Source organism: Sus scrofa, chromosome 12, assembly GCF_000003025.6.
Source record: "Sus scrofa isolate TJ Tabasco breed Duroc chromosome 12, Sscrofa11.1, whole genome shotgun sequence".
In the NCBI taxonomy this organism is placed as follows: domain Eukaryota; kingdom Metazoa; phylum Chordata; class Mammalia; order Artiodactyla; family Suidae; genus Sus; species Sus scrofa.
Genome location: NC_010454.4, coordinates 38,388,752 through 38,395,312, shown reverse-complemented (window position 1 = coordinate 38,395,312; position 6,561 = coordinate 38,388,752).

The window sequence follows — 6,561 nt, the reverse complement described above, 5'->3', positions numbered from 1 at the left end:
GTCTCAGCCGCTGGTGTTGCGGCGCTAGTGGTTACAGGCTCAGACTTGGCTCAGGCAGGCGTGGGTCAGGCCCTGACACATCGCCTGGGAAGTACTGGGTTCCTGTCCATGGTGGTGTCACACACAGAGTGGAGGCACAACCTGTGGCCAGGGCTCTGCTCTTGGGCTTCTCAGGGTGAGAGTGAAGAATTATGAGTTCTAGAATCTTTGTGCCTTGGCTCAATCAGCTTCCATCCCCTCGCAGGGGGCAAATCTCTGTCTACACCCGTACCCACTCCATCGACACCTGTCTACTCCATGCCGCACACATGCTCCCTGGTGTCCTCTCCTCTCGGCAACCCTGGAAGTTGGCCCATTATCCCTATGTGGCCAAGGAGGAGCCTGTCACTCAGAGAAGGTAAATGACCTGCCCAAGGTTACCGAACTACAGGAGAAGGATTTGAACTCAGGGCTGCCTGACTTCTAAACCTTTCCTCACCCACCTCCTCCATGTGAGACTGGCCTCCCTCAGGCAGAGCAGGCAGAGTGACCCTGGCTCGGTCAGACCTGAGGGCCCAGGGGCTAGCCACCAACTTTCTTGGGTAAGGTGACCCAGTGAATGGGAGGAGATGGCTAGAGTAGAAAGAGCATGGACTTTGGGGATCAAGCTCAGATGGGTTCGAATCCTGACTCAATAGCCTTGGGAAAAATTGCTTTGCCTCAGAGTTCCTGTGATGGTGCAGCAGAAATGAATCCAACTCCGAGGTTGTGGGTTCGATCCCTGGCCTTGCTCAGTGCGTTAAGGATCCGGTGTTGCCATGAGCTGTTGCGTAGGCTGGCATCTACGGCTCCGATTGGACCCCTAGCCTGGGACCCTCCATATGCTGCAGGTGCAGCCCTAAAAAGACCAAAAAAAAAAAAAAAAAAGATTGCTTTGCTTCTGTGAGCCTAATTTCCTTATCTGTCAAGCGGAAATGATAATATTTCCACTTTGGGGCTGGAGAGAACACGTGTATACACAGTAGACTATATGTAGTAAAGAACATTGGTGGTGTATGAGTAGGTATTTAATACAGAAGCGCTGATTTTAGCGGTTACCACCAAGGCTCCCCAGGCCCAGGGCAGTGTCCTCCGCCTGTCCCACCTTGGGTCACTGACCCCACCTTTAGTCCCTCCCCACCTCTCCCATGGCCCCACCCATGTCTGTGGCTTCTGAGGGTCCTGGGGCTTGAAGGTCCCTGGAGACTTGGAACAGACCCACAGACTTCTCACGAGCCGAGCCCAGCATCATTCAGGCCAGAGGTTCTCAACCCAGGCTGCACATCAGAATCATCTTTTTAAAAAATACCCGTGCCAGAGTTCCTGCTGTGGCACAGAGGAAAGGAAGCTGACCAGGAACCATGAGGTTGCGGGTTCGATCCCTGGCCTCACTCAGTGGGTTAAGGATCTGGTGTTGCCATGAGCTGTGGTGTAGATTGCAGATGCGGCTTAGGTCCCATATTGCTGTGGCTGTGGTGTAGGCCGGCAGCTGTAGCTCCGATTGGACCCCTAGCCTAGGAAATTTCATATGCTGTGGGTGCGGCCCTAAAAAGCAAAAAACAAAACAAAACAAAAAAACTGTGCCTAGGCTCTTCTCCAGAGACTCTGATTTAACAGGTCTGCAGTGGGCAATGGGCATTGGTAGTTTTTTAAATGCTCCTAAGTGAATCTAATGCTACCCTCTAAGGTGTGGCCCATGGACCTGGTAGACAGTTAGAAATGCAGACCCTTGGAGTTCCCGTCGGGGCTCAGTGGTTAACGAACCCGACTAGCATCCATGAGGATGTGGGTTTGATCCCTGGCCTTGCTCAGTGGGTTATTAAGGATCTGGCATTGCTGTGAGCTGTGGTGTAGGTTGCAGATGCGGCTCAGATCCCGCAATGCTGTGATGGTGGCATAGGCCGGCGGCTACAGCTCCGATTCGACCCCTAGCCTGGGAACCTCCATATGCCGCCAGTGTGGCCCTAAAAAAAAAAAAAAAAGAAAGAAAGAAAGAAATGCAGAGCCTCCCCTGGATCCACTAAATCAGAACCTGCATCTTCAGGTGTTCTGTACTCACACTAAAGTTTGAGAAGCCTACTCTGGAGCGCTTTTGTTTCAAGACCAAAGCTAAAGTCCAAAGAGTTGCAATGGACACAGCAGGGTCAAAGCTCGTGTTAAGGTCTTTCCTGGCCGAAGCTGAGTGTCTGCTTTTCCAGAAAGGGACATCGGGGGGCAGACACCTCCGACCAACTTCTTGGAGCAGGATGCCTGGTCAGCACATCCCCGAGCACCCATCTCTGGGTCCTCGCCTCCCCCATCTCCATCTGGTCTTGAAGATACGCTGTTGGGGTGGGAGTCCACCCTTTCCTGGAATTATCCTACATGAGACGGGCCTCATCACGGGATAATTTTCTCATCTGCATAATCGTATTTGACTTCCTTACGGATGTAAAAACCCCCTTACCTTGGGTGGCTTAATCTTCATTGATTGAATATCAAATTCATTCCAAAGTGGGAGAAGAGGCCTTTGTCTCTCAGCAGCAGGGACGCTGGAGTCTGAAAGCCTGGCCCAGTGGGGGGTGGAGGAGGTTAGCTTTGTCCCTGTCCTTGTCCAGCTGCTTGAGGGACCCTGCCCCTCCCACCACTTTTTCTCTGGCAGCATCTTTCTAGTTTCTGCTACTTCTCCCTCTCTTTTGCTTTTGCTCTGTTTTGTCTCCATCTTTCTGTCTCCTGTCTGGTAGGGTCTTGGTCTTTTGGTTCTGGTCTTCTGTTTTGTTTTGTTGTTTGACTTCCATTCCATTTCCTCTTGCTGTCTCTCTTTGGCATCCCTCCCCTCTCCTCCTACCCCCCACTCCTCAAAGTCTCACACTGTCTCTTTACCTGAAACCCCACATGTCTCTGCTATGTCCCCGCCCACAACCTGGTGGAAGATAAAAAGCTCCAGCATGCACCCTTGCAGAAGTGGCTGAGCTTCTCCGGGAGACAGAGGACCCCCACAAGATGCAGAGGTGGGGGACAAGGAGGGGTGAGAACTGGATGCTCGGGGACCTGTGATGCTCTGGCTGGAGGGCCTGTTCTCAGGCTAGAAAATATCAATCCTACCCAATAAGGAATGTTCCAGCTAATCATGACCATCTGGGTACCATTTTCTCATCTTACAGATGAGGGACCAGGCTTCGAACCCAGGTCTGCCTAATGCTTAAGGCAGCCCATGATTATCCAGGAAGAGACTGAGGCTAGGCCTTCTGCTCCCAGTAAGTCTGGAAGCAGGTGACTGAATGAGCTTAATTAGTCTAAACTTGTCACTCCTCTTCAAGGCTATGTTGTCATTTTGAGTGCTTAGCAAACGGTGTGGCACACAGAAAGGACCCAAGATGTGCTAAGCAGTGACCGCCATTGCTGCTGTTATTCAGAAACAGGCCAGGGTTCAAATCTCGGACAGGTGCACAAAATCTTTTTTTTTTTTTTTTTGTCTTTTGTCTTTTTAGGTACCTGCAGCACATGGAGGTTCGCAGACCAGGGGTCAAATCAGAGCTGTAGCTACTGACCTACACCATAGCCACAGAAATGCAGGATCTGAGCCACCTCTGCAACCTACACCACAGCTCACGGCAATGCTGGATCCTTATCCACTGAGGGAGGCCAGGGATCAAACCTGCGTCCTCATGGATGCCAGTCGGGTTCGTTAACCACTGAGCCACGACGGAAACTCCAAGGTGCACAAAATCTTTGTGACACGAGAGCCTTGGCCTCTCTGAGCTTTCGTTAGTTGACTCATCTATAATGTGGTCATAATAACAGAACTGCTTTGCAGAATTTACCGCGAAGATTAGAGTTCTGCACCCGAAACACCCAGCTCAGTGCCAAGTGCATCGTAGGAGCTCAGGACACATCAGCAACGGCTTTTGCATCATTACCGTCATATTTGTTGCTGTTCTCATTGGTGCCATTCTCATTCTCATCATCTCTCCGAGTGCCCAGCACCTGGTAGGCACTTGGTAAATATCAAATCCATGAATGACCTATAGACGCTCCTCTTGTGCCTTCACTATTGTTCCCAACTCCCTGACTTCTTTTCTCCCGTATGTTTTGGCAGAGTCTTCGGAGTGGCCGGCCAGGGCCATGGTGACATGTGGGGCTCCAGAGTGCACAAGATATGGTTGTGTATCCCAACTCTGCCTGGTGGCCAGCTGTGCACCTGGGGCTCTGTGTCCCCATCTGTAGGAAGGGACCCGCAGCAGCACACGGCTTCTCAGGTAGTGGGAGGCAGGGCTGAGGCTGGAAGTAAGGGGCAGGGGAGGAAGGAGCAGAGGCTTCTTACAGAAGCAGAGAGAGAAGGCGGGGGCAGGCTGCGAAGGCCTTGGAGGCCAGGCTAGATGGGTCTCACTGGACCTTGCTTCCCCTTTCGCAGACTGCTGCAAAGGGGCCCCCGGTCTGAGGGCTCCGCCTACAGAGCCTTGGAGACAAAGCCAGGCTACAGGCATCCTGCAGGCGCACAAACACATCTGCCCTGGACTTCTGTGTCCTGGGCTCCAGCTGGAGCCGAGGGGTGGGGAAGGGAAGGCCATTTGCAATTCAGATCCGGGGCAGATGGGAGGACTCCCTTGGAGGTGGTGGCAGCGGTGCAGGAGGGGCACAGTCACAAGTGGAGTCAGCTGCCTCACTCCCCACATAGACCCAGGCCCAAGACCAGCCCTTCCCGGCCGCCACCCCTCTGAACACAGCGCAGGCCCTGCCCTGTACCCAACCCTGCTCCAAGTGCTTTACAGAAGTTAACCGGTAATCGTATGAAGGAGAGACTGTTACGACCCCATCTTACAGATAAGGGAAGCGAGGGCCAGAGAGGCAAAGCAATCGCCCAAGGTCACACAGTACGGAGTCAGTGGCAGAGCATTCACACCAGGCCCACACTCTTCGTCAAGCATCGCACCGCCTAAAACTTCCTCCCACTTGCAGCCAGCCCCTCCAGACCTTCTGCTCCAAAGCCCTGAGAAGATGTTTATGAAGCAAAAGCGTGTTCAAGACACTTTGCTGGGTCTCTACAGTGAACTGGCCCTGGAGGCATCTCCCACCTTCTTCACGGCCCACGTGCTCTCTGGGGCTGCAAGGCCACTTTAGCAGACAGGCCAAGGGCCTCGGCCGCTCTTGCTCCCTGGCCTCGGAGGCCCTCTGGATCCCCAGAGGGGACTCCGGTGATACAGCAAGTGACCAGGTTGGGCTGGTCCAGGGACTCACAGGCAGATGATCCCTAGACATGTGGTTAATCAGTCTGGGATAAATCGCTGGGGGCTCCTGGCTCCCTCTCCCTTTCTAGAAACCAGGAGGAAGTACCAGGTGTGAAGCGCCTTCACACCCCTTCTCATCACCCGCGGCTCTCCAGCCGCCCTGTGGTCCTGGGAGGCCGGCACTGTTGGCTCCATCTTCCAAAAAAGAAAATGGCAATTCCAGGAAGGTTCGTAGTCTGTCTCTGCATTTTTTTTCTTTCTTTTTTTTTCTTTTTTTGCTTTTTAGGGCCATACCCGAGGCATATGGAAGTTCCCAGGCTAGGGGTTGGATCGGAGCTGTAGCCACCCACCTATTCCATAGCTCACAGCAAGGCTGGATCCTTAACCCACTTAACTCACTGAGCGAGGCCAGGGATCAAACCTGCAACCTCTTGGTTCCTAGTTGGATTTGTTTCCACTGCTCCACAACAGGGATGCCTGTCTCTTTTTCTTGATGAAGGAAAAGGTCCACCCTCCACCCTTTTCCCTCCTCGTCCGATGTCCCCTGGGGGAGAATGGACAGGAGGGTGGTAGCTCCCCGACCCAGATGGTCATTCTTCTCTAGGGGCTTCCGTTCTGATAAAGTCATTCATTCATCCCGGCGGGAGATGACGGGGTAAGAGCCGGCGCTGGCGCTGGACAGACCCTCCCTGATGAAGCCAGACTTTGGCTTCAACTGTGCAATCTTGTACAAGCCGTTTTCTCTCCACCACCGCTACTGTCTCACCTGTGAAATGGGTAGCTGATTTCCTCCTTACAGGATTATTTGTGAATCCTATCAGCGAGCGAGCACCTGGACAGGACCCAACCAGTCGGTGCCTAATGAATGAACGCGCCAATCACTGCCCCCCCCCCCCCAGCAAGTCCTTGGCTCCCAAGTGGATGGAGCCGGTCCTCCTCCCTCTGTGACCTCTGACCCCGCCCCCTCCTCCCCTCCATTCCTTCTCAGCAGGGGCCCTGAGTCCCTTCCCCCCACCAGGCCCAGGGGGCCCAGGGAAATTAGACCGAATCAAAGCAGAAAATGAGTTTTCATTCATCTTGGAATGATGCGAGAGGTTACGGGCAAGACAAATAGCAGCCTCCCCCTCTTCCTTTATCACTGTCACCGCAATTAATAGGCTGTGGCCTTCGTTATCCAGGCCTCTGCTAAGGAGAGAGCAGGCCCCCCGGGCGACACTAACGAGGGAGAGGAAGCAGACCCGTCTCCAACCAAGTCTGTCATGAGGCCATATGCTCACCTGGCCCCTTAAACTCGCTGCTGGCTGCTGCCCGGCTGGCGTGGATGAGCCAGGAGGGT